Source organism: Passer domesticus, chromosome 6 (genome assembly GCF_036417665.1).
Source record: "Passer domesticus isolate bPasDom1 chromosome 6, bPasDom1.hap1, whole genome shotgun sequence".
In the NCBI taxonomy this organism is placed as follows: Eukaryota; Metazoa; Chordata; class Aves; order Passeriformes; family Passeridae; genus Passer; species Passer domesticus.
Window position 1 is genome coordinate 4,967,360 of NC_087479.1, and position 27,637 is coordinate 4,994,996.

Genomic DNA, 27,637 nt, shown 5'->3' on the forward strand with positions numbered 1-27,637 from the left:
AACATCACCTCTGGGTTAGAAAATCCCAAGCTGCTGATTGGCAGAGACTGGGAGCACAAAGCCAGACTCTGCTCTTAAATATTCTCCCCAGGTATTTACTACCAACTATCAGGGCTCTTTGCTTTGACACAGCACAACCACTCTTCTGGCACTGCAGAAGATTGCTTTCACCACAGATTGCTTTCTTGATTCACTTTCCAGGACACCAGAACGGAGTCTCCTCCAGCCTGGTGCCAGGGTCGGCTGTCACTTGTCACGGGAAAAGGCGGTTCTGGGCAGGCCGTGCTTTGAAGGAGGAGTCTGGACTCTTGCTTTTGGTCTTCAGTTGAGTTTATTGTTCCTTATCTACAAAGTTTTTCTGTCTGTCCAGCCGAGGTCTGATCAGCAGGACAGCCAAGGGCACTCTCTCCGGCCCACGGGGCGGTTGTCTCTTTTATAGTGAAAACTACATATTAGATATTTACCTTCAATTTCCAATACTTTTCGCCCTTGTTGGCAAGTGCACCTTCACTATGAACCAATCCACACATGCCAACATCATCCTGAACATGGATGCCAAGGAGAAGAAAGAAGAAGGACAGGGCACCCCCAAATCCCTCCATCTTAGAACTCCCAACCCCCATGTACAGAATTTCAAACCCCCCTGTACAGCGCTCTAAAATTTTTTCCTTCACCCTGTGATTCCTACTACTGTGCTGCTTAAACTTTTGTGGCCTGTAATTCTTCACATCAGGTTGGAAATTTGCTCCATGAGTTAAGATCGAATTTCCAGGTGTCTTTGGCTTCCTGCCAGGGTCTCCGAGCCCCTGCCAGGGCTTTGAGACATCCAGGGCATCCAGAGAGATCTCTGGGTTCCGACAGCCTGGGGCCTCCTCCATCCCAAGGATAAGCACCAAAAGTGGTTGTTCTCCTGGACAAGTAATGTCACTCCAGCTCTGGCAAAACAGCTTCCTTCTTTCAGCCCCCCATGTGCCTATGGGCACTGGGGCACTCAGGAGCCACAGGGAGTTTTTTGGATGGGCTTTGCTGCCTGGTGGAGAGGTCTGGGCACCAGTGCACAGAGCACCAGCCCAGCCCTGCCCCACTGGCTGTTACTTGCCCTGATGGGCATGGAAACCACAGAAGCCTTGGTGCATCTTCACTGATCCCTTGTGGGTCTCTTCCATCTTGTGTCACTCTGTGTTTCTGTCTGAGGCAGAAACCAGCCCCAGAATAACCATTAAATTGGGGGAGAAGGGAAGTTGGAAAACATCTGATTATTTTTTGAATGAAAAATACTCATCTTGGAGAGAAAGTCTTCATGTCAGCCTAGATTCCTTTGACCTTTCTGGCACAAATAGGGAAACACGGCCAAGTAGGGAAAAAAGAGATGAGGAGGGAGAATGAGGATAGAAGAAAAAAAGGATGAGAAGGTAAACTAGAAAAGGAAAAGCAATTGGCAATGTATTCCCCCTCAACTGGGTGACAATGGTTCAGCTTCCAGCTTTTAAAAGAGAATTTCTCCCAGAAAAATGACAGTATATTTTATTTATCTTTTTCTTTGATGCTGCCAAGCTTGGCTGCCAGCAAAATAAGTTTTGAATAAAAATGTTTTGACCAGCTTTGCCTGAAACACTCAATTAGTGGTGAAGGGCAGAGCAGGAATTGGTGGGGGAAAGAAAAGAGGCCAGCAGCTGGGCAGCAAACAAAGCCAGGCTGACAGAGAAGCTGGCAGCACTCGGCCCACCAGGCACCTGACAAATCTCTGTTCAAGCTAAAAAACCACCCTTTATCTCAAGCAAGGCTTATCCTTTCAAAGATGTTCTGCACCATCTTCTCCAGGGAGCTCCCCCAGGGTGCCAAGGTCCCTCAGACCCTGCTGGGTTCCACGGTGGAGTCTGCAGGACCTGGGTTTGCCAACAGGGATGGACAGCACTGAAAATAAATCAGGAGGCTCCATAGGAACCAGTCATCACAATGACAGCCACCAGGCTGGCTTAATATGACTCCAACCACGCTCCATGCACTCAAATAACAGCTCAGATCCAGCAGTAGGTCAGACTCTTTTCAGTCCTCAGATTCACCCTCTTCCTTTCCCTAATTCTCTCTTTTATTATATAGCACATCTTTCAGGCATCTCTAACTCGATGCTGGGTTTGCTGGCTGCCTGACAGGTCTCAAAAAAGCACATCGTTCCACTTCCAGAGCAATTCTGTTTAATCTTGTATGAAGAAGGTGTATCGCTTAAGTAACTTTTTCCACCCCTCCTTTTCTGGAGGAAAAAGGGAAGAAGTTGGGAAGAAGAATGACAGAAATGTTTCAACCTAAACGGGAGCAATTTGCATGCAAATCAGGTTTTTCAGGTGCCACAAAAGATGTGGGTGCCCTGACAATCTGAAGGGAAGGAATAAAAGGAAGGGTGAATTTGACACAAACACTGTCAAGTGATGAACCTGAAACTTTTAGTTTCCTCACTGGGGCAAAGAGTCCTGGAGAGAGAGTTTCTTCCATACCGCCTACGTATTTATTTTCATTCTCATTAGCACTACCGTTCTAAGAAGAAAAACCTATTTCTTCTGGTGTTTAAGTTATCCTTCTCAAAGCTCCTTGCATGCAAGAGCTACAAACATAGTCAACATGAGAGTAGGTGCAGCTGGAGGTAAAGCCAAGTGGGAAGTGGTTTAGTTGCAGAACTTGAGAAAATGAGTTATACAATCCATAAACTAGCACCAGACTGCAGAGGAAGAGAGAATCTTATGATGCACTAAACAGCACCCAGGCATTACCAGCAATAAATCACAAAACTGGGGGGGTTAGCAGGGGCACAACAGGGGTGCTGAAGCTGCTGAGCACAGAGGAGCTGCAGGAAAGACAGTCACCAGCACTTTAGCTCAAGCAGCTCCTCCCAAGGGAGTTTCTCCCCCAACAGGGAGCATTTGTTATCCATACAGAAAAATCTTTGTGCCCCAGAGCTGGCACTCCTTGCTCTAAGTATGGTTATTTGTGCTTTTCAGAGAGAAGCCCTTCAGAGACTCACTCCCATGGACATTCATATCCTCCTGGCAGCACTGAAGTAATCTTTTGGGGAACCTGAAGGCACCAAGCCCTGTGGCAGGGGATAGCACAGCACCCCACATCTGGGACCACTGCACAGCAGCAATGCAGTCCTACCATCAGAGCTTGGGTTAGCTCAGAAGGGAGGTTAAAAATCACCTTGTTCAAACCCCCCTGCCATGGGCAAGGAATCTTTCTCTAGACCAGGTTACTCAGAGCCCACTCAGCCTGGTCTTGAACATTTCCAGGGATGGGGAGTCCACCACTGCTCTGGGAAACCTGTGTCAGTGCCTCACCACACAGAGAGGAAACATTTCCTAATTACATTCTCAACCTACCCTCCTTCTCTTAAAATCCATCCCCCCTTGCCATGTCACCCATGTCTTTAGGAAAATTCCCTGTCCAGCTCTCTTGGAGCCCCTTTAGGTACTGGAAGGGTCTCAAAGGTCTTCCTGGAGGCTTCTCTACTCCAAACGGAACAGCCCCAACCCTCTCCGCCTGTCCTGATGTGCTCCAGCCCTGTGATCAACTTTGTGGCTTCCTCTGGGCTTCTTCCACCAGGCCAGCACATTTCTTGTGTTGGGATCATTCAAACCAGGTCTGTAGCACTGCCATACACAGGCAGACAACATTTTCACTGAAGTCTCAACATCACATTTAACAGTTTTATCTTATACCTGAAAACACAGAGAGAGCAACAGGAGAAAACTCCCTGGCTTTGCCTTCCCATGGATTTTGCACAACAGACCTGCTGTACCTGAGACCAGCAATCAGGTTAGCAAACATGCCACAGCTGCCCTTCACTAAAACAGACACACATCTGCTCTTGGAAAACTTTTACTGAGCACATGTTTTGCAAGTGCTCATTTTTCCAGGCCCTATTTCCATGTTCCCGGTATTCTAACGCAATTTACCATCACTGCTCTTACAAAAGAATTACACCCTTTCTAAAATAATACCAGGGCTGTGTGACAGATCAAAACCAGCAAAATGCATCAGAGCAATTAGTGGTTCTGCTGCCTTTATGGCTCTGATTGGAATTCTGATCTCCAGCGAGGAAATACGGTGGCTCCATCTGCCGGCACACGGCTCTCCCGGCCCTGCTCAGAACATAGTAAACTGAAACAAAAACCTACACAGCCATCAATTACATTTTCTTCCCTCAGCCTATGAATTTCAATAAATACACCATCTGTTCATCTTCTGTGTGGGAGTTCAGTCATCTTCTTGGCAGCAATATTATTCTCGAGCAATTACCTGTGTCTTTATCACCTATCATTGTGCTTCATCATCTTTTCATCATGTGTAAAAACCAACCACTTTATTACTACAATTTCTGTAGGCAGCCCGGTCCTGTTAGTTACCATGGAGATGATCTGTCAAAAGAAGTCTACATTTAAAGAAGTAAAAGCTGTGAAAAGGAGGAGGAGAGAAGCACAAAGAGCCTGAAATGAACTTGTTTCTCTAAGTCAGAGTTTAAACACAAAAGGCACATCTCAGGCAGCAAGGCTGAGATGCCACTAACAACCTAGTTAGGAATCCATCAGCCTGCCAATAAAGAGGATGAGTCAATGGCTCACAAGCATTACGATATGCCCAGAGGTCGGAGACTTGGCTTTAATCCCTCAGCCCAGCCCCATGACCTGCTCTTAGCAAGGCTGATTTCTTATTACGATAAATCAAAAAATAAAGCCCGGGGAGGGAGGACAGGCTGGCACCACAGGCAGGCGGCAGTGGCAATTCCCCCCTCACCACTGGCAGCACCACAGTGACTTACATCAGCTGCACTACACTTTATGCCCATTCCTGAAATCTCTTGGAATTAATCTCTTTCTTCCCCAACTTCTCTCTGGTTTTGCCCCACTTTCTCTCATCTCTTCCATGGATTGCTGCTTAGCTCTGCTCTTTTGCTCCTTCCCTCACAGGCTGCACATTGCTCTCCTCTTTCCATAAACCATACACACACTTGCAGCTGTTCCACCTCTCTCCTTCCAGATCCCCACATATTTTTAAAAGCAGCTGTCATTTCCAACTATTTACAGATGCTTGCTCCCTCGCCCACCCACATACACTCCCTGCCTTCACTTAATGAAATCCTGCTTTTCCCTTTGAATTTTTTCATCTCCTCCAACCTTCCAGCTCCCATCCTTCCAAGCTGTAATTGCTCTCGTGTTACTGCAGGAAAAATATTAGCAAAGTACAAAGGAGTTGCTGATGCTCTGTGTTTCCAGGATGCGTCATTAGCAGCCTTGAGCTGAGACACGCCGGGCTGCAAACTGCTTTGGCTCAATCCATCCTTGTATCCCTGCAAGAAATAAGCAATCTCAGAGCTATCCAATTTGTTTAATATCAAGTGCACATGCAGTGAGTTTTAATGGTGGGGACTGTCACCCTGAATTGCAAGGGAACAAAAAGTGACCACCTATACTCGCTGTGCTCACAGCTACCTCCCGTAATTGAATTTCCACAGTCTTGAAAGTCACAGAAAGACAGCTAGAGAGGGAGATAACGTTTTCCAGAAGTTCTCCAGACTTAAAAGCACTTTAATTTCTGTCTGTCCACCTTGAGATTCAAGTTTCCTAAGTTCTAAGTGCCCATACTTCCCATGGATTTCTGCCTGCAGAAAGCTTTCTATGTTAGATAGCTGAGTCTCAAGAGCCTCAAATTAAGGTGCTGTAAAACAGGAGGGGGGATTATAATAAAACATGAATCAGGAAAAGAGAGAGAGTGATGAAAATAAAATAAAATTTTAAAAAAAAGACCAAAACCAAACCACACCTAAGGCTGTATAAGGAATGTGTTTCCTGAGTTCAAAGCAGAAATCTTATGGACAAAACCAAAAATATCAAATCTCAAAAAAATCAGCATGTGGTGACAAAATATGAAATAAACAATAAAAAACCACATTCTGATCTCATATCTAATCTCCCTTGAAAATTTATTATGGAGCAAAAGTTCTTCCCAGCTGCCCCCTTGGCAGAAATGCTGTAGAAGAGAGACTGAAACCGCAGACAGATCAGACACTGCAACAGCTTCAGTTGCTGAGGAAATGGCACCCACACACTCTTCTTTATCTTTAAAGATGCGGGCCTGTGTTCCCTCTCTCTCTTCAGATACCTTTTGCAGGCAGGTTGAGCCATCAGCTTCCATATGGCGCTTTACCTTCTACAAGACAGGTCCAGGGAAAGTCACATTCCTGCTCTTTAGCTGTGTGGCTGCACAGATTGGATGGAGATGGAGGAGTGCCCAGGCTAAAAAGTGGTTTCCAGCATCCTGGGCCAACTTGGGCCGTCGCTTGGTGAGGCAAGCTGTAGAAACTTCTGCTTCTGCTAACCTCATTTCCTCCAGCCAAGCCTTCCAGACAGGCTCGGTGGATGCTGAGTGCCTGCACAGGATCTCTGTGCCCTTCCAAAGCAGATGCCCTCCACCAGCAGCATCTGTGCTGCCTCTGCCCTTGGCAGGAGCTGGCAGGGAAGCGGGACAGGCGCTGGCTCCGCTTTTCCCTCTGCTTCCCCCACGGGTCTGCAGGGACAGCCAGGAGCTGTGCCCACAGGGAATGCTGCCTGCTGCTGCTGGGGCTGCTCTGCCTGGGGCAGTGACACCCCAGAGCCCTCACACAGCCACCATGGGACACCAAGGTCCTCATCTGCCACTCCCATTCTCCCAAACCCTCAGCAGCTTTGCAATAATTACTGTTTCTGCTTACTCTTTGCTTGAGCAGATGTCCCCAGTCAGGGCTGTGTGCTTGCACAGTGATTCTCCCTCTCTAGGGCTCCTACAAGGGCGTGCAGGAGAGGGAGGAAGGAAAGCAATGTGGGGATTGTGGTCCCAGCCTGGCCACCCATGGCTTGTGAAAGACACATGGAGTGAGCAGCAGGTGATGACAGACAGAATAAAAACAGAGTATTGGATAAAGAAGATTTTCTTCTACTCTTTCCATTAAATCAAATACAAATGAGCCAACCCATTGCACACCTGGCTTATTAAAATGGCCAAGACACTCACAGGAATGGGCCTTGCAGCTCCCTTGACAGGGCAGAAAAGGAGGAACCAGAATGACCCCTCTCACTCCCCTGCAGAGACCCAAAAGCACATTTTGTGGCACCCAGGAGCTGCTGCTGCAGTGACAGGCCAGATCACTGCTCAGACCAGGCAGGAATTGCTCTGCTGGCCAGGGTGGCACAGCTTGGGGTGGTGGGGCTTGCCAAGGGGATCACTGGCGTCTGCAGCAACCCCACTAACCCCAGCAGGCCCTGCACCTTCCCAGAGCAGCCGCAGAGCCCTCACCACTGCTGCTGAGCAGGGTCTGTGCCTGGACAGTGGGCAGAAGCTTTCTGCTCACCCCTCAGCAGCAGCAGCACACATCTACAACCCCCCAGCATGACCCTGCAGCTGCAGGCACTGCCTGTACTGTGTCCAGTTCTGGGCCCCTCAATTTAGGAAGAATGTTGAGATGCTTGAGCGTGTCCAGAGGAGAGCAACGAGGCTGGTGAGGGGCTTGGAAAACAAGCCCTACGAGGAACGTTTGAAGGAACTGGGGTTGTTTAGCCTGGAGAAGAGGAGGCTCAGAGGTGACCTTATTGCTCTCTACACCTTCCTGAAGGGAGGCTGTAGACAGGTGGGGGTCGGTCTCTTCCACCGGGCAGCAACTGACAGAACAAGGGGACACAGTCTCAAGCTACGTCAGGGAAGGTATAGGTTAGATATTAGGAAAAAATTTTTCACTGAAAGAATAATAAAGCACTGGAATTGTCTTCCCAGGGAGGTGGTGGAATCACCATCTCTGGATGTGTTTAAAAAAAGACTGGACATGGCACTTGGTGCTATAGTCTAGTTGAGATGTTAGGGCATAGGTTGGACTTGATGATCTTAAGAGGTCTCTTCCAACCTCATTATTCTGTGATTCTGTGATTCACCTTCCCAGCAGGGCAGCACACAGAACATGGGCTTTGGCTGCCTCCAGGCGACACCTGCAGCCCACACTGCCACGTCCTGTAGGATCAGCCCTTGGCATGGGAATTGACCCCGGGCTCAGCAGACATTCATGTCTGGGCTGGTGTTTGGCAATCCCGAGCGGTGGCCGCACAGAGGGATGGGGTGACACGTGCCATGCCAGATGCTCATCCAGCACAAGGTCACCGTTGCTTGATTGTTCTTCACCAGGACCACCCAAGCTGTGCTTTGAGCTGTTCCACCCAGTGATCCAGCATCACTCATTTCCAAACCAAAAGGTAGCAGGAGCAGTGGGAAAGGCACAGGAGCAGGCTCCACACCAAAGCTGGTGGCAGGGACTGAAACCAGGACCTAATTTGCCACCCTGAAGGATTAGGTTAATGAAGAGGCACCATTAACACCTTTCACTTTTTCCTTTAACTTTATACAAAGCCACAGACAAAGCAATGCCTACTTCTGCGATCAAAGCTGTGTTAATTATTTCAGTTCACAGCGTGTTTCTACCCCCAGTTCAGCAACAGCCTTGACTTGTTCCTTAAAAACTTAACAATTCCTGGCCTCACGCTAGGGCAGCAATTTCCTGGCAGGGCTGGGCAGAGTGTGCAGTCAGCACTACCCACAGCAGCCTGCCTGGCACAGGAGCTGGGCTGGACTGGATTCAAAGGCACTGCACGGCTGAGGAGATGGTGAGACAGAAATCATCAATTCTGCCAACAGCCAGGTGGAAAAACAGGAGTTCCCACAGAGATTTGGGGGTTAAAAGGTCAGAAGATCTCAGGTTATCACATCCCCTGTTGTTCTCATGTCACTTTGGGAATGCACACGCTTTTTAAATTTTCCTTACACATTGCTGATTTATTGGCTGTTCCACAGGGTTTTACAGCTTTTTCATTAAACAGCAATTAGAGCAGGCAGCCAAAGTCAAGTCAGACCTGTGCACTGAAGAGGCAGAAAGTCCTGAGCAAACAGTTTTTCCTTCCTCATTTTAGGTTTGAGGAAGGAAGTGACACTGGATGTAGCTGATGCTTCACCTTGTGTCTGCAGGTAGCTGCATGCAATCTTAGTGAAAATTCTTGAAAATATCATTGTCAATTCTCTTCCTGTGGCTTCCTGCCCTTGTTACACACAGATATTTCAAGAACAGAGTAAAGCTCTGTGCTGCCTTTTGCTGATATTGATGCACAGGGCCAGCAGAGCACCTCGGGGACACCTTGCTTGGTACCCCTCACATAAATGCAAGCATCTGAATTATCTGAATTCCAGCTAAGCACACCAGCAATCCATTTGCACACTTCATCACACAGCCTCCTGTACCAGGCAGAGCTGGAATCTTTCAGCCTTAATTTGCCTTTTTTTTTCCTTCTACCTTAAAGCCCAAACTCAAGCTGAGATTCCCAGACAAGAGGCTGCAAGCCCTTAGGAAGCTCAGAGCATTCATCCTCTCCAGGGAACAGCTCATCACACGAGCTGCTGCCAGCACTGAAAGACAGTTAGGATTCTCCTGACTAATACAAAAGTACCAAAGCAGCATGTAAATACTTCCATCAAAAACCACTGTGTCTTATTTTCTAGACTGGGAGGAATCAAAGTGCTGTGACTGCATCTCATGTCTGGTAGCTTACTGGGGGTAAGAAAAGGGACAATTTAAAGGCCTAGTAAAAAAAAAAAAAAAAAAAAAAAACCAAAACACAAACCAAAAAAAAAAACCACCAAAAAAACCAACAACAAAAAAAAACCCACCAAAAAACCCCAAAACCCAAACAAAAAAGCAAAAAGCCTGTAGAAAGCATGTGACACAAGGAGATACAAAGAAAGGGGATAAAAAAAATCACTATTAATACAATGAAGATTATCTGATCTCTGTGCTAAAATTGTAGCAAGGAAATCTGTCAGCAGTGAGTAGGATATGATTCATCTGGATGTGGGGCAAAGGGATGGATCCGTGGTCCTTCCAGCTTTATTTTCTGTGATTATCTGTGCTCCTCAGCACTCATAATTCAGGACACACTCCTGGTGCTTAGTGTACAAAGCCAGCAGAACAGGATTTGTTTCCCACTTTGCTCAAGCTGTAGAGTTTCCTCATGAAAATAAAAATGTCTCCAATTAGCCTGGGGTACTAAACGTCCAAACAAATAAGAGTGAAAAATAACAACAACTAAACAACAAAAAAGAGAGCAATTCTACAAAAAGAAAGTCAGTATTAAAACCCATTAGGCAGAGAAACACAGCATCTATCAAATTTATTGCTTGGTTTCAGGACCTGGGAAGAGTCTCTTCATTTCCTGCACCTCTGGAGTATTTACTATGTCCCCTATGAGCTAAGTCTCTCAGAGTCATTTTAATGTCATGTTCTAAGCACTTCAGTGTTGTAAATCATCGATTTTTACCTTCTTCTCCCAATCAATGCAAAGATATTTATGCTGAACACATAAAAGCACTTGACACTATAGGGAAACCAATTACACCCTGCGAGACGTTTGCTTCTGGTCGTTGACATCATGGAATTATCCATTACACTTTGCACACTTTGCCTGCCATTTACAGGAAAGCAGTGTGACCTTGCCTGCCTGCAGTTTGCATCCCTGCATCCTGGTGGAGCAGCCTGGCAGGAGCTGGAAGCAGATGTGCTCATGACTGAGCTGCAGGCTGTGAAAGCTGGGTGAAATCACGAAAGGAGAAGCAGCTCTCATGGCAGCCCTGCTCCTGTGCTGCTACAGGCACTGCTTGCTGTCAGAGATGAGGTGCTGCCCAGAGAGATTCGAGATGAGGTGCTGCCCAGAGAGATTTACCTCTGGCTGCAGGCACCCTTCCCCTCCACAGCCCCAGGGACAGACTGGAAAACTTCATTATCTGTAGTTATGATATTTTATGAAAAATCCTCTGCTAGGATTTTCCCCGTCTTGAGGAGCTGAGAGCTTCAAGAAAGAAATGTAAACAATAACTATCTGCTGCTGTGGAATGCAATAAATGCATCTTCCATTGGTCTATGTGGATTGTTTTCAATTGGTGACCAGTCACAGCCACTTGTGCCAAGGCTGTGAGCAGTCACAAGACTTTGTTATGCATTCTATTTTATTCTACTCTTGTTCTTTGTAGCCTTCTGATCTTTCTTCTCTGTTCTTTTAATATTGTTTTAATGTAGTATTTTAATATATTATATAACATAATAAATCAACTTTCTGAGGAAAATGGAGTCAAGCCTCGTGTCCCCACACTTGGATAGTTCACCTCAACGATTATCTGCCTGAGTTTGCCAGTGCTTCAAGGATGGCACATCCACCTTCTGCCGAGTGCCAGGCAGGTCCTTCTGTCTCTTCCCACTCCCACACACCGAGCTAGCAGTGACTGCATCAAACTGCAGGGCAGGCACGCCCTAAAGCACCTGCAAATGTCTAGAGCCCCCCAGGATCCCTTGTGGCTCCCATCCTCCATGGCACTGGCGGACAGGTTCAGGGATGAGCCAGGAGCCAGCCTTTCCATCTTGGCAAAACCGCGACAGACTTGTCAGGTCTCAGGGAGATTTCGCATTCCTGACGCCCACCAGTGCCTGTCTTGCACTTTCTCAGGTAGCAGCAGCAATTCACACCATCCCAGCAGAGCTCAGACGGCTCTGTGCTCTCTGGAAAAGGACCCAGCACCAAGAGGTCTCCCTGTCCCATCCTCAGCATCAGCTTCTCTCCCTGTGTCCCCCATGTGCCCTGCTCAGCAATGGAAAGGAGCTTTCCTGCCAGGCTGTGCCCTGCTGCCACACAGCTCAGGGCTGGCTTTCTCACAAGTTAGACAAAAAAAAGTCATTCTCTCAGCCCTGGAACAGCCAGCATTGTCTGAGGAATAAGTGTGCTGAGCAAGACCTTGCTGTGCCTTCCCCAGCACTGCTGCCAGCTTTGCCTTTCCCCTTCTTGCTCAGATTTTCTCTGAAGCTGGCACACACCTGTGGCTCCAGCAGGTGAGGAGCAGCCCTCACAACTTGCTCAAGTGAACTGAAATTGGTTTTAAAACCTTGGTAAGATCTTCCTGTGTAGAAAGTAATGCCAGTGAAGTCGGGGAGCTGTGATGGTTCCATCAGATCCAGCCCACAAGCCATGAGCACAGCTTTAATGAGAGTACATAAAGAGAGGGAACATTAAACTCCAGACCTTGCAAGGGCAAGAATTACAAAAGCAGTGACACCAGCAGAAGCTTTAGGGCCCAGAGTCATCATGTTTGCTTTTCTACATTCCCAACTGACCCAGCTGAGGGAGGCAGAATTCTCTCTCATTAGCAGAACAATTAACTTTCTGTGTGCCCAGGCACTGCTTATGCTGAATCTATTCTGAGTTTCTGAACTTTTCCTTAGAGTATTGAGGGCTTTACCTCTTGTTGCTAAAACAGGCAGAATTCAGCCAAGTTCACTGCAGATCACCCCCATTAACGGGAGGCCAAACCTCTCGGGGGGGAAAGGGCAATAAAAAGCACCACTGTATTTAAAAGCCAACAAGCATATTCTGACTGTCAAATTTTAGAAAAAATAAAATCCCTCCTCCCTATTATTTATCCACTTCTGAACACCTGGAGCATCAGGCAGGCAAAGGAATGGTGTGAGAACAGCGAGCAGAAAAGATGTCCCTTATCTTAAAGGAGCTGCACACAAAAGAAATGCTAATGACAAGAACTTGCAGCACATCAATTCAATGGCATTAAGCCCTTTGGCTATCTCCCTTCTCCGAAAAATCAAAGCAGTCTTAAATAATAACAGTATGAAATTAAGCTGATTTCTTGCTCCTTAATCTAAATGAAGACAGCACACATGGCTCAGTTTTAAACCATAGAGGAAATAACAAGCTGCGTTCAGAAGGAGACTGTAGACAGGAATTTGGCATCATTGTGTTAATCTGCTTTACAGTCATACCTTATTTAATTAGGAAACACATAGGGAAATTAATTGGTACAAACATAAATTAGCAGTAATCTCTACTACAGTAATAGCTATGCAGCATTCATCAGGCAGCAGACAGTCTGATTCACAAAGTGTTACCAACAGGTCTCCTACTTGAAAATTCTACATTTTGGTGCCTGAAAACCAGGGTGGTCTGACAGGCAGCTTATTCAATTCACCTGGACAAAAACCACCAGCAGCAGCTCTTCCAAAAACCGTAGAGAAGGTGGATAGGTACTGCTGAAAAAGAGAATTAAGTCACAGTAGGACTGTGACATTTGTAGGTCTCATGTACCTTCTCTTTAAAACCAGAACTGAAGAAAATAAAGAAAGCAGATAGAAGGGAGAGAGGAAACACTGTGGTTTGTTGGGTTTTTTAAAGGGATTCTTCTGGAAGTATATATAAGCAATTTTCCTTCCCTCTGGTTCAAATGAGAGCATCTTATTTTTCACCTCAGTTATGTAAAGTCCTCTCAGTTATCCACAGCCCCTCCTTTCCTCTCATCATCTCTGATTTGCACAGATGAACAAGATGTACTCTACTTGGAAAACAAACAAACAAACACGTATTTCAGAAGTATCAGTTACCCAGTGCTGAGCCCACATCCAGATCCTTTGCATTCACCCAGGGGAAGTGCTGGGGATAATCTCCCCCCTCCTGCTGGGAAAGGCAGACGAGTTTAATTTGGAAGAATTTCTGCTACCTTGATAGAAATGATAGAAATCCCTCGTGTGCTGCCTTGCAGAGGGGTGCTGGGGGCACAGTCCTGCCTCAAACTCCTCTCTGCAGGATTTCAGCCCTGAAAGATCCCATCCACATGAGCAGCACAACCCGACCGGTCTGGAGACATGAACTCTCTCACAGAGGGAAAATCCATGCCAAAAGCTCATTAAATAATCAGCCAGCCATATATAAGCTGTTTGTGGGGTAGCAAGGAGCTCCTGACCCCTTCTGACGGCAGGAGCAGGCTGCAGACACCCCCCATCACCACCCTGCCATTCTGCATGCTGCCCTGCAATGTTATCAGCAGGCAGGTGTGGGTGGCACATCTCAGCTCCCACCTGAAGTGAATTCAAAACATTCCAGCGCAAGGAAATGTTGCTTCAAGCTGTGCTCTGCTGACACAATGATTTATTGATTTATCTCCCTTCAAGGGAAACAGGAGCACATCCAGGCAAAGGATGTGTTGCATTATAAGCCTGTGCTGGAAAAGGGGAAAGAACAAATTATTCTTATGTGGGCTCTGCTAGGTGCACAGGAGGGATGGGCTTTGGTCTGTTTGTTTCCTTAAATTCTACACAAATATAATACTTTTTTTTTTTAAGAGATTAAAACCTTTGCAAAATTAGTACAGCCAGTCTAATGTTCAAAGCTCCTCTAAAAAGAGAGCTAAGTCTTCTCGGTGCAAAAAATTTTCATCAATCAAATCTCCCTGTGAAACAACAAAAACTACTGCTTAATTCTATCTTCTTTTTATCTATTTTAAGCAATCATCCTGCAGAGTAAGATTCCTGTGAACGAATCCGGAGGCACTGCCATCACAGGGATGCTGCACTGCCCTCTAGAGCCTCTCTCATTCCAGCATCGAGGCAAAAATTCTTACAAAATCGGCTCTGAAGACACCACAGAGGGGAGTGCTTTCTACCAGACATGAGGCACGGCCAATAATTAAGACAAGAATTCTGATTCAAGCTCTTCAGGTGGTTGTCAGTGCATTTTGGACAATATCTCACCTGCCTCTGTTTAGAAAGGCACATCTATGAAATAAGCTATGGCATTTTAGAAAGGACTGTCAATATAAAATAAAAAATTGATAATAAAATGAAAAATAATAAAAACAGAAATAAATATTCTAACACAGAAAAAATAAATATAGTCATTTTAATTACTTGCTCCTTTCCCCAAAGCCACAACTATTCCTGTAGCTCAGATCACAGGATGAGGAATCTAGCTGGTCTTTTCAGGATGGAAAATTGCTGTACTCAGACCTACTGCATCCAAATTCTGTGCAGTGCTAGAGAATGATGGATATTGCTCCTGTGAGTGCTTTGCTTTGATTTTAAATTAGTTTTAGTTCCTTTCTCTCAGATTCATGATAAAAGATCCTCCAACACAGCTCACTACCATACTTAGATACCTTCAAGCAGCTGAATGTAATAATTTTTTCCATTCATAATCCAGCAAGGAGAGGATAAAACACACCTTAACCCTGACATATCAAACTACATCAAATCTCTCTGTCAATATCACATCCTAACAGCCACAGGGAAACATTTGCATCACCCTTGTAACAGGAGGTGGGCTGGCACATCTCATCCTTCTCCTCTGGCATTGGCAGAGCATCTTGTACACATCATTCCAGACCTCCTGCTTCACACCCTCATGCTGTCCCCACAGGTGATGTCTGCCTTGATGTCCTGAAAGACACAATTCTGCCCACAAAAAGGTATTGGTTTCTCTGGGTCTGGACTGAAGGCACTCCAGGTGGTTGTTCCATGTTTGGACTCAGTGTTTGTTATTTCTTATCAGTGAAAGTGAACTCTTGTCATGAGTTTTGCAGCTTTTCATTAGAAGGCACAAAATGGCCAACTGTCTTTTGTTCAAGGTCTTTTAAGACTAAGCTATTTAATTAAGAAAGGACACCTAGATTATTTTCCCTTTCAACCCAATAACTGATCCCTTGAAGCCTGCACTGTGGACTTTTCTGTCCAGTTACAAAACATCACCCAAACCCATGAAGAAGAAGAAGGAAAAAGAAGGTGAAGAAGGAAGAAGGTAAAGAAGAACAACCAGTCTCCACCCTAAAACCTCCATCTTGCTTCATATTTATTTCTGTATTCTAAAACCCCAGACTCAAAGTTTTCCACCCTGTGATATTACACACCTCTAACCAACTACACACCCGTAACCCAGTGCTATCAATCAATTTTGGACGCCTGTTCCATGACCTCAGGCTAAATGCAGTGTTCTCTTGTGGGTCTGTGCCTTTAAGCACAGAAAGTTTAAAATTCTCAGCATCCAGGAGTCCAACAAGAAGGGGATGAGGTGAGGGCAGGACCTGTTTGGTTTGGTTTGTCACTGCCCACATCAAACTGCACAAATGCTGTGCGAGATGATTTATTTCCAGCACGTAGCAGGACATGTCTGAAGGGACACAGACACACTAAAATCCCTTCAAAGGGCACAAAGACATGGCTGAGTCACCATCCTGCTGCCTGCTGACCTTGGCAGCCCCACAGCAGCAACAGTGGGATCAGGTCTGGAAAAGGAGATTTCTGCTTCATGAGCCATACAGGGAAAAGGGAGCAGGAATAAGGAGCACTGGGGGAAAAAGCAAAAAAGAGAAAAGAATGGCTGCCCAGCTGCTAAAATCATGCTGGGAATTACAAAACCAGGGCTGCTGGGACACTAATAAAACAAAAAAAACACACCACTACACCTCTCAAGGAGGTTTGAGTTTATATTCAGACTTACACAGCCACAGGAAAGGAAGAATCTCTAGAAGCTGGTTCTGAACACCACCCAGAGCAAGAGCTTCACTACAGTGGGAACATCAAGGACTGCATTTTGTGCATGCCATTTCTGGTCACAGAGGAAAGGAGCACAGGACACATCTCTTAAGAGTTTTTCTGGCTACATGCCAGTGTCTGGAAGAGGACTGAGGTCTCAGAGAGGCATCACAGTCTCTTAGTCTTCAGCAAACATCATAAAATAGTCAAGAAGTCAGAGATTTCGGGTTATTCTCTGAAATCTCGGGTTATTTACCTGTTTTGCTGAGCTCCACATCATCTCTGCTGTACCCTGTCCCACCAAGCTTGAGCTTGCATGGAAATTACAGCACATTAAACTCACTCCATGGCCTAACTAAAGCACCTTGAGTGTCACTGAGCCTGCTCAGGAGATCCTCTATCTCCTTTTCTATTAAAGGCAGAAAAGATCACCTGTCTGCTGAAACATCCTGGATGTCACAAACACAGCTCTGAAGTCTTTAACCCACCAAGGCTCAGGGTAACCAAATCCCTGCTCCCTCTCATGACACAGGGGCTTCCCAAAGGCAAACTCACTCTGCAGCTGACCCTCCCTGCCCCTCTCCTCAGCCTGGGTCCCCAGGACCACCCTTAGCTGTCTCTCAGTCTGGGTCTGAGCTTGGCTTGTTCAGGGGCCTCTCAGGTGGAAACTGCAAGGAGTTTGCTCTTGGCAAAGACCTCACCCTCAGGAACAAGATGTGAATGGACAAATGTGTCCTCATGTTTTAAATGCTTCCCAGCTCTCCTGGAGGTGTTACAACCCTTTGGCTTATCCATCTTCACCTTCACTCCCTTCCCTGCTACTCTGTCCTCAGAGATGTGCTGCAGCCTCTATCCAAGACAAAGTTGGAAAGATTTTGAGTTGGCCAAATGTACATCACACTGAGTCACACTCAATTAACCTAATCAAGTATTTCTCTAATCAAAACATACGTTTCTGGGCTGGCAGCTTCTGACTCAACCACAATTCATTCAATCTTAAGGAAAAATCATTAGAAAAACCATCTGTTCTCTTTAAATAGAGGAGCTATTTTTGCGCTCATAATGAACCCAAGTAATTATAAAACAAGTGGAGTGGGTTTCAAAAAGAAAAATAAAAAGAGAGGGTAAGACAGCTGCTACCTTGTGATTATCCTGGTACTGACAAATTTCCAGCCATGTGAAGTTCAGGCCTCACAGTCCTCACCTTATTATGCAACATGTGACCCATTGTCATCCCATTAGCACAGTAAATGCTGCAGGGAGGCACCGGGGGCAGAGTGCACAAGAGTGAGATTTGGTGAATGAATATTTACATACTAGAACTGAACAGCAGCAGAATCCCAAAGTTAAAGTTCTCGGAAAAGGGTTGGTTCTCAAAGGAAATCGGTGACAAGGTCCCACGCAGCTGCTATTTTTATGTGCCAAATTCAAGACTTCATTCCTCAAAATCATCAGTCAGTTGACACCTAATCCTAGGGGATCTGACATTTTTTGCATTAAAATTCCTTGGGCACCCACCTGCTCACAGAAACCATGACAGCATGAACCAAAACAGCAGAACTCTTCCATACCTAATCCTCCCCATAACCCATAGCACAGAAACTTCTGCCTACGTTTCCTGCTGAGATCATCCATTACTGAAGAGATGAGGCACCATGTGGGATCATGTGGGCAGCACTTTTCCTTTCCAGCATGGCTGCAAGGTGGGCCAGCCCCGAGGGGAAGTCCTGGCTTTGCCCAGAAGGATCTGAACCCCACCATCCTCACTGCCCTGGCCTGTGGGACCCTCCTGAAGAATTCCCTCTCAGCACACCCTGCTGGAGCTGCTCCTTTTAAATGTCCAGTGGACAAAGAGAAAAGCCAGAGGAGCAGAAGCCCATTGTGAACTCCATTGTGAGGAAGTCTCCTGACCCGAGGCAGTCTTGACTTTTTGCTTATGCTGCAGTGGCTGCTGCTGCCAAGCACAGAGAACGTGGGCAGCAGCTCAGGGGTCTGAAGGCTCCTCTTTCCAGCCCAAGAAAGGGGCACATTCTCCCTCTGTGCTGCTCTGCCTCTCACACTGATTGACTTAGAGCAATCCACACAGGCTGCAGGGCTTCCCGTGGAGACACCTGGCAGGTTACTGGTTCTGTGGGACTGTTCTGACAAAAGCTCCTCGTGGACCTCTCTGCAGTGTCTGGGAAGGAAACCTTCCCTGAGTAAGCCAAGCACAACTCCCAGTTTTCCATTGCCCTGGAGGGAGACAGGGGAAGTGAAGAGGGTGAGGAACTGAACCAAAAAAGCAAGGAAGCAATGGGAAGGCAAACAGGGAGAAGAGCAGCTCTGGGGATCTGTGCCTTCAGCAGGCAAATAAATGACTGTAGAGTCATTGCTGTGGAAGCACGGAAAACAAATGTTCCCACTAGAATCACTCTTTCCCCTCTTGAGATTGCCTGTTGGGAATCCTTAAATCCATTCCTTTTTCTCTAAAAGGGGGACTCTGTTGCCAGAGTTCCTAGCACATTAAAGTTATTTGCTGTTTTTCTTGTCTCTGTAACACTTGGACCCAAGTCAGCACAAAAGAGAAGGTCAGCTTTGTTTTACACTTCTGTTTCCAGCTCATGTTTTTGCAGGAGAAATATTTGGAAACCAGAGGTGAGCAGAGTAAAGGTCAGTCATGGTGTGTATGCTTTTTGAGACTTAAAACTAGTGATTTTTCAGCATTAGCTTACAGGGATGGGAGCAAGTGGCAACACTGTCACCTTGACATCTTCACAGAACCTGAAGGAGGTAATTCGTGATAGACAAGGAGTAATGGCTTCAAACTGAAAGACAGTAGGTTTAGATTAGATATTTAGAAGAAATTCTTGGCTCTGAGGGTGCTGGGGCCCTGGCCCAGGTTGTTCAGAGAAGCTGTGGCTGCCCCATGCATGGAAATGTTCCAGGCCAGGTTGAATGGGGCTTGGAACAGCCTGGTCTAGTGGAAAGGGATGGCAGGGCACTTGGAACAAGATGATCCTTAAGGTCCCTTCCAACACAAACCATTCTGTGACTCAGACATACCTAAACCAATTTTCAGAGTGGCAAGGAACAGCACATCCCCTGCCTCCTCTGCCCCTCTCGACCTTCAATGCTCCAGTGATAAAGAGAAAATCATGAGCAGCACCAAAGCAGGACACACTGGGTTTTACCAGCATGGACAGCACAGTTTGAGGGCTCCTCCTGCAGGTGCAACTTTCATTTGTCTTTACTAAATCAAAGCTCTCTGGCTGTTTTGTCATTTTGGACAGATCAGGTCGTGTGGCCTGGGTTGCTGGGTAATGAGAAAGGTGAGGGTGCCAGTATTTGGGCTAAATTGAGAATATCATACAGTCAAGACTCAGTAACTGGGTGGTGGGATCACTATTTTCCACCCATGAAGTGTCCCTTACGTATGTACAAATATGTAATTAATGCACAGTTAGGTGCACATCCCATGGTTCAGTCCATGCCAACACTGGCGGGTGGCTCCTGGAGCCAGGCAGGACAAGCACTGACACACAGCAGGAGCAGCACAGACAGAAACACCAGCAGATTGCCAGACCCCTCCCTGTGAACTGCCTCAAAAAACACAGCAGAACTTCCCAATAGCAAATCATGGCAACAGAAACACACCCTCATTTGTTTACAGGCTGTCATCCAACTTCAGCATGGAATGCGTTCTGCTGCCACTGAAAATTCTGTGGTACAACAATCATACAAAATCCAAGTTAAGCTGGGGAAACAACTATTAATGTTATACTGAAATGCAGGGAGCAAACCAAGTTGTTCAAACTGCAGAACAGAACCCAAAGCACTGCTGCAAAACGCTATAAGCATTTGTACAGCTCATCTCCTACAGCTTCAGTAACATCTCAACAAGCATTTACTCTGAAGTACAGCCACAGAACCTCCTGGATTCATTTTTCAGCAGGGCTCCCAGCACAGTTGTATCCCCCACATGATGACCAATAAATCTAATTGCAGTGTTGATGCAATTACAGAAATTCTTAAGTCATTTTTGCACCCAGAAAATTAAATAATTTGTAACTCTATGCACGTTTCATGGAGCATGCACAACTTTTTAAGACTTTAAAGGCAAGTATCACAACTTCACCAACTAAAATCTACACCTCCATCAAACAATAATTGGTATTTTACCTAAATGTGTAGATCTGAAGTAAATCATGAGGCAAAAATATCAACTGCTATAACCTTCTAGTCCTTGTGGCAATGAAAAAAACCTCCTTTTTTCCTTCTATCTGCTCCTCTGGAGAGAAACTCTGAAGATTTCAAGTGCTGCAAAACAAGAAAGAGGACAAAACCCACGCACACATGAAGCATTTTCTGTGATTTCTATGGTGATTGTGTTGTTCTTCAGGGCTGACTCAAAGTTTTTAAGCACAAAGCATAACCAAGGCATGTTATGCAAAATGGGTTTCAGACAACAAACCTTCTTAAGTATTTTCAACAAAAGTTATTGATGGAAAACGTTGGTTCCAAAGAGCCCCTAGGAAACAAGAGAGAAGAAATACCCACTCTGGAACAGTGCTTCATGCCCCCCTGCCATTGTCTGATAAATACATAACAAATTCTTTTCTGCAGACAACAACCTCAAGATCCCAATAACTGCCTTTAAACAGTGGCCCAAATGTTTATCTTGAGATGAAATTCACATTACCAGCAGGAAATAGCATTGTGTAGATCCCTTCTCTTTGCAGAATCCCTCTCCCCACACTTGTAGAAATAATGCTTAGGAAAGGAGAAAGTGCCACACCAAAGAGCAATAAATTCTTTTAGAGAGCTCTCTTCTTTCAATTGCAGTGAGACACCAAAAGGACCTGAGTAGACCTTTGTTAAAATTACTGGGTTTTTGTTCAACTAGCAAACATTTTTGTTCCAACTCTGCAATCCCTTGGTTGTCAGAATAATGGGATGGGAAACATTTGGGGGAATTTTTTTTAAATTTATGTACATTGTCTGCATATGCTCCCTAAACACTTCTGAGATGTAAACCACATTTTGATTGTCCACATTTTTATAAGAAGTGCTTAAGTGTTTGAAAACTCTGGTTTTGACCCAAAATAAGTAGTTCTGGCACCTGAAAACCTGTATTTTTTTCTTGAATAACAACAATCTTAAAAACACACCTGCCAGCTGTAGGAGCATGCACAGATGTTTTCAAACATCTATCAAAGTCAATGAAGACTAATTAGGACTGACTCCCTGCTCCTTGAAGGCATTCAGTGTCTTGTGCATTTGAGTCACTAAATAAATAAATAAATAAGCAATAATAATAGTAATAACAGTAATAATAATAATTATTAATAATAATAATTCATTACAGAGCACTATAGAAATAGCACAGACAAACAGGGAGCAGAAGCAAAACCCCCACAGACTCAAAGTCAGCATCAGAGCAAGGTTTGGTCCACTGAAGGTGTCCCTGCCCATGGCAGAGGAGCTGCAATTAAGTGATTTTTAAGGTCCCTTCCAAACAAAACCACCCCAGGACTCTGTGGCAGAATCCCACAAGTCCCAGCTGTGCCTCCTGCAAGGGACAGAGAGAGACACGAGAGGTACTTGTGGATCAGAGGGGTCAGAATGGTATGAGGTGCCCTAAGAAAGTAAATAAACCAGCAAAACCATCATCTTTATAATAAATAAAAACACCCATCCCTGCCCAGTGCCACTCAGGGGCCCTGCACTGCTCATTTCACCAGGGAGAACCACACAGGTGATTCCAAGCCAGAAATGGGGACAGGGTTAATAAGGAGATGTCACCCAGCTGCTCCACACAGGCACACAGGGCAGCTGTGATCCCAGCCAGTGCAATCAGGGATTTGGTTTGGGTTCATATCTCCTCTTGGCTCTGCTCTTCTCAGGACTTCACAAATGGCATCCTGTCCCTCCCACACCCACTGAGGAGGCTGCCACAAGGTCAATTTTCATTGTTTTAACCAAGTCCTGCAGCTGCTGATGGATAATTTTGTCAATTTTAACTGACTGTTTACCCCCCACCCCTGTTTAATTCTCCAACACAAAGCCAATCTATCTGAAACATAAGAAGGAAGGTATCCAAGAAGTTCATTCCAGACAGCACAGATAACTTAGCACCCCTGATTGATTAAAACATGCCTAATTGGATTTGATTACAGCCACTGTCACAGGCTGGGTGCATGCGTATCTGGTTGATAACCACATTCTCCTCTGATGGGGAATTCATCTCCCAAAACTACACAAAGAACAGTCTGTGCAAAGTCAGAGTGCCTAAATAACAACCAGCCACACCAGTCTGTAGAGGCAGTGGCTTGCCAGCTCTGAGGCAGCTCAGACTCAAGCCCTTGCTGAATAATTGATCAAACTTTCTGTGTGCAGAGCCAGAGCCATCAGCAGCAGATCACACAAAGGGGACACGAGCACAAAGCCTCCTCAGTGACTGCTCAGCCCCATCAGTCATGACATCAACCTACCTGAGGCTTCTTTTCAAAGCAAAGCTGCCTGATGTTTTTAGAAATGTCCCCTGGTGATTGTGGCTGCTCCTCTTTACTTAAGAGATGTCTCTGCAGCTGAGCAGCACCGTGGAAGGACGTACCCAGATGGGACTCACGTGTTCCCCACATGCACAGGAAGAAAAAGAACACCCCAAGAAGGCAAATGAACGTCCCAGGCTCCTGCAGATGGCTCCCTGAGGAGGGGCTGGCATCATTACTGGGAGCACAGTGCTGCACTTCCCAAAACCTGACACAGCTGGGAGCGCTCTGGCTGCCACAGTGCTTCCAGCACATCCTCAGCCACACCACAGCCACAACATCTCCTCCATAATCACCCCTCTGCACTGAGCAGGACCCATTTCATGGTGACCTAAGCATATTAAACCAGTGCTGCAGCCCTCAGTAACAAGGCTACAGGGATGCATTCAGCTTCAGGGGCCATGCAACCTCGAAAATATTTGGTTTAGTAACTCACTTTTGTCTTCAAACCTCTAAAAATGTTGTTATAAGCCTGGCTGTAGGATTCACAAGCCCAGCAGCCCTTTGGCTTTTGAATGCTCTCTGCAGCTTTGTAACAGCAGCCCAGTTCTTCAGTGAAGCCCTCTCCTCCAAGACAAGTAAAGTGTGAAAGACAAACTCTCCTCAGAGGCAGCATCCCTGGAGAATATCCTCCCCACCCCTTGAATCAAAACAGGAAGGAAACAGATTTTAAATATTCTCCAATTTACTTTGAAATCTATGTACCTTTGAAATCTATGTACCTAATTTTTTTCTCACAGGGACAGGTGGCTATGCACAAATGCAGGCTCTTTGTGGAAGTACCTATGTTTCACATGTTTAGAAAAGAACGCACAAGTGAAATGAGTATTTTCCACAAAGCAGACATTTCTTAAGATTTGCTTTCAGCACAGCCAGATGTGATGCAGGTCTATTATTAGCAAGAATTTAGGCAATGTTACATCAAAATGAAACAAGAATTAAAACCAAAACCAAGATACAGTGACATGAACTTTGAAATGGAAGTCAATATACTTCCAGTATTTAAAAGCTTCTCTGAAGAGTCACATGTATGTTTCCTCTTTTAAATATATTTTCTTGGGAGACCTTTGATATTAAAATATGCAGAATGGTCTTACTATTATGAGGATACCATCAAATAATGAAATCATTTAGGCTGGAAAAGACCTCTAAGATCACCAAGCCCAACCAGCACTGCCAAGCCCACCATTAAACCATGTCCCCAAGTGCCACATCTACACTTCCTTTAAATCCCCCCAGGGATGGTAACTCCACCACTGCCCTGGGCAGCCTATTCTGATGCTTGACAACCTTTTCCACTATTTTTTTCCCCAAATATCCAATCTAAACCTCTTCTAGCACAGCTTAAGGCCATTTCCTATTGTCCTATTGCTTGTTCCTCACAGAGCCTGACCCCCACCTGGCTGTCCCCTCCTGTCAGGGAGTTGTAGAGAGTGAGAAGGTCCCCCCTGAGCCTCCTTTTCTCCAGGCTGAGCCCCCCCAGTTCTCTCAGCTGCTCCTCACCAGATTTGTTCTCCAGACCCTTTCCCAGCTCCGTTCCTTTCTCTGCACATGCCCCAGCCCCTCAATGTCTTTCTTGATATGAGGGGCCCAAAACTGAGCCCAGGATTCGAGGTGCAGCCCCACCAGTGACAGTGCAGAGGGACAATCCCTGCTGTGGCCTGGCTGGCCATGCTGTTCCTGCACAGCCCAGGGTGCCATTGTCCTTCTTGCCCCCCTGGGCACACCAGGCTCGTGCTCAGTGCTGCCAGCACCCCCAGGTCCTTTTTCTCCAGGCAGCTTTCCAGCCACTCTGCCTGTGGTGGTGCAGGGGTTCTCGTGATCCAGGACCTGGCACTTCACCCTGTGGTCTCACAAAATTGGGCTTGGTGCATCCATCCAACCTTCTGCATCCCTCTGCAGAGCCTTCCTTCCATCCAGCAGATCAACACTCCCACCCAGCTTGATGCTGCCACCAACACACTCAGTGCCTTCTTCCAGATCATCAATAAACAGCACTGGCTCCCACACCTTTAATTAAAATCATTAGAAACGTTGTCAAATGATCCACAGTTCTGTTTGGCACTGACCTGAACTGTGTCCAAGCCAAACTCATTTCCAATTGAGCTGAAGCCATAGTTACTGGAAACCCAACTTCCCTCGTTTCCAGTCCTTCAGCCAGCAGGAACAATGAATTATTCAGCAATTAAACCAGAGCAGACAGCTGTGAAATGGATCTCTGATCACCTCAAGTCATCACTGCCACCTCTTCTGGCAGCCCAGAATCACAGAGGAAGAGAGACTTTCTGGCTCTTTCTGCCTTTTTCAGAGGAACAACTCTGACACAAGGACAGAAGTGGACACTACCTGAGCTCTCAGGATGCCCTTGCTCTCCTTCCAAACCTCCCCAGACAAGACAATCCCTGGTCCTGCTGATGGTGCCACTGCTCCATACAAGTACAGGAAAAGCTGGCATCTGCTGAGGCTGGATATTGAAAACAATCCAGATTTTCCCACTTCAATAAAAATCATAGTATATATCTAAGTGGAATTTAATACAAGTACACCAAGTCCAAGGAATGTCAATTTATTCATTTTAACTTCAGGCTTCCCTCCAGTCTTTTTCATTTCAGGTTATTATTTCTCAATCAAAACATTTAGGAATTTTCAAAGAGATGAGGAGTCAACTGTCAGATGTGGATCCCTGCTGTAAAATCTCATGGAAGGAGAGATTCTGCAAGGTAAAAGTGTACTAATACTACTGTAAACAAACCAGGTTAGTTCCTAATTCTGCTAAGGCCACGCTGAAGCACCAAATGACTCCATCTCCATGTTGTGGAAAATCCACAACTCCACCTACCAGCCTGGGCCTTGCCTGAGATGACCCTTCCTTAGGGACACAGCCTTGAAAGAAAATGAGGAAAAACAAACACAAAGGAACATCACCAAATGGCAAAAGGGGGAGAGAAATTAGCCTCCTGATTAAGTCCAATTTTTTAAATTAAAAGCTCAAGCCTAGGATTTTTTCCTGAGAGCTTATACACTGCTGTATGTAATCCTGGCATCTCTTAAAGGCTCACGTGATTATTTTCCCCAAAGCTGGCAAAAGATGTAGCAAAATCAACCCAGCAATCCTCAGGAAGCATTGAAGTTGTCATTTTTGTAGTAAATCATGAGGAGACTGCCAGGACTGTGTCTGACAGCAGCAGTTCAGGCTCAGCAACTCGCCGGTGCTGTGATCTGAAATATTAAGGGAAATACCTGGCAGCAGCACCACTGTCACAACCATGAGCTGAGCCAGGGTGGGTCAACAACACCATCAATCCAAACAACACCCTCACCACTCAAAAATCCTCCCTGAAATAATTTATTTTGTGCTGTGGTAAGAAAACCCAACAACTCCCAGGCTCCCAGACACAGACAAGTCCCCCATGATTACAAGAACACCTGTTCTTCATCAATACCTCAAAAGCCAGCTTTCCTAGTCCTTTATTCTCCCTAACACTCGTGTCTGTGCACAGGAACCTGTCGGTGGGAAGCACACAGGCAGCACACCCCAGCTCCCCGTGAGACCCGCGGGCAGGGGGACAGCGACCCCCGAGCCCCCTTCTGCCACCCCGCCGGGCCCCGGGGGCAGGGCCGCTGCAGCTGGGCCCGCTTTCCCCCTCCGAGCCCACCCCCGGGGCCGTCAGCATCCCTCAGCACCCCGCTGCCATCAGCATCCCGCATCCCGCGGCATCCCGCTGCCATCAGCATCCCGCATCCCTCAGCACCCCGCTGCCATCAGCATCCCGCTGCCATCAGCACCCCGCTGCCATCAGCATCCCGCATCCCGCGGCATCGCGCTCCCTCTCCCGTCAGCATCCCGCTCCCCCTCCCGCAGCATCCCGCATCCCGGGCCAGCGGGGCACCGCCCGCACCCACTCACCGTCCGTGGCCATGGCCGCGGCCCGGGCAGCCGCGCTGGCTGCGCGGAGAGGAGCGGAGCGGAGCCCCGCGGGGACGCGGCCGCGGCGCGGAGGGTGCGCGCTGGCCCGGCTCGGCTCGGCCCCGCTCGGCTCGGCCCCGCTCGGCTCGGCCCCGCTCGGCTCGGCCCGGCTCGGCTCGGCCCCGCCCGGCGCGGCCGCGGGTCCCGCGGGGCTGCGGAGGGAGCGGCGCTGCCGCTGCCGGGGCGGCACCGGGGCCGCGGCTCCGCCGCATTTCACCCCTGAACGCAGCCCGGGGAGGGAAAGGGCTTCGCTGCGCCTTCCAGAATGTTGTAGCGCGTCTTTCCGAGGGTGCTCGGGGCTGGCGGCGCTGGTGTGAGGCACAGCAGGCAGCCCCCAGCCCAGCGGGATGGACAGTGACAGCTCGCAGCCCTGTGCCAGAACCGCCTGCCCAGCAGGGTGCACTGAGCCTGTCTCTCGCATTTAATCGCTACATCATTTTCAAAGCCCGCACAAAACTCTATTACAAGAAAAAGAAACAAGTTACTCCCCATCTCCAACAACAGCTTTGTCCTCAGAAGCTGAGGGCTGGCTCGTATGTCCTGCCTGATGTCCCACACCCAGGTTTACATTGCTGTGAGTAAAGAGGAAGCAGTTGGTGTCTGTTACAGAAAGCTCAAGCTGCTGAAAGGCAATGTTCCTTTGGTGGTTCCTGTTACAGCCAAACGATGTCACAGCACAGAGACTGACCCGGGGCTATGAGGATGGTGAAAGGCCCAGAGGTGAAGGCA

The 27,637-nt window shown here is 46.9% G+C and overlaps 1 protein-coding gene across 7 annotated transcripts in view; it reads right to left on the reverse strand.

The window, feature by feature from the left end:
• SYT16 (synaptotagmin 16) overlaps positions 1 to 27,254 on the reverse strand; it is a 104,220-nt gene extending 76,966 nt beyond the window's left edge. For 5 of the 7 annotated variants that reach the window (XM_064422943.1, XM_064422942.1, XM_064422936.1 and 2 more), the window contains exon 1: positions 26,849 to 27,254. The gene's annotated coding sequence lies outside the window, so the exon portion shown is untranslated. Of the gene's footprint in view, positions 1 to 20,569; positions 20,708 to 26,848 lie in introns of all 7 variants that reach the window. The other 2 variants (XM_064422940.1, XM_064422933.1) reach the window with 1 other exon arrangement.
• Between the last annotated feature and the right edge of the window lie 383 nt (positions 27,255 to 27,637).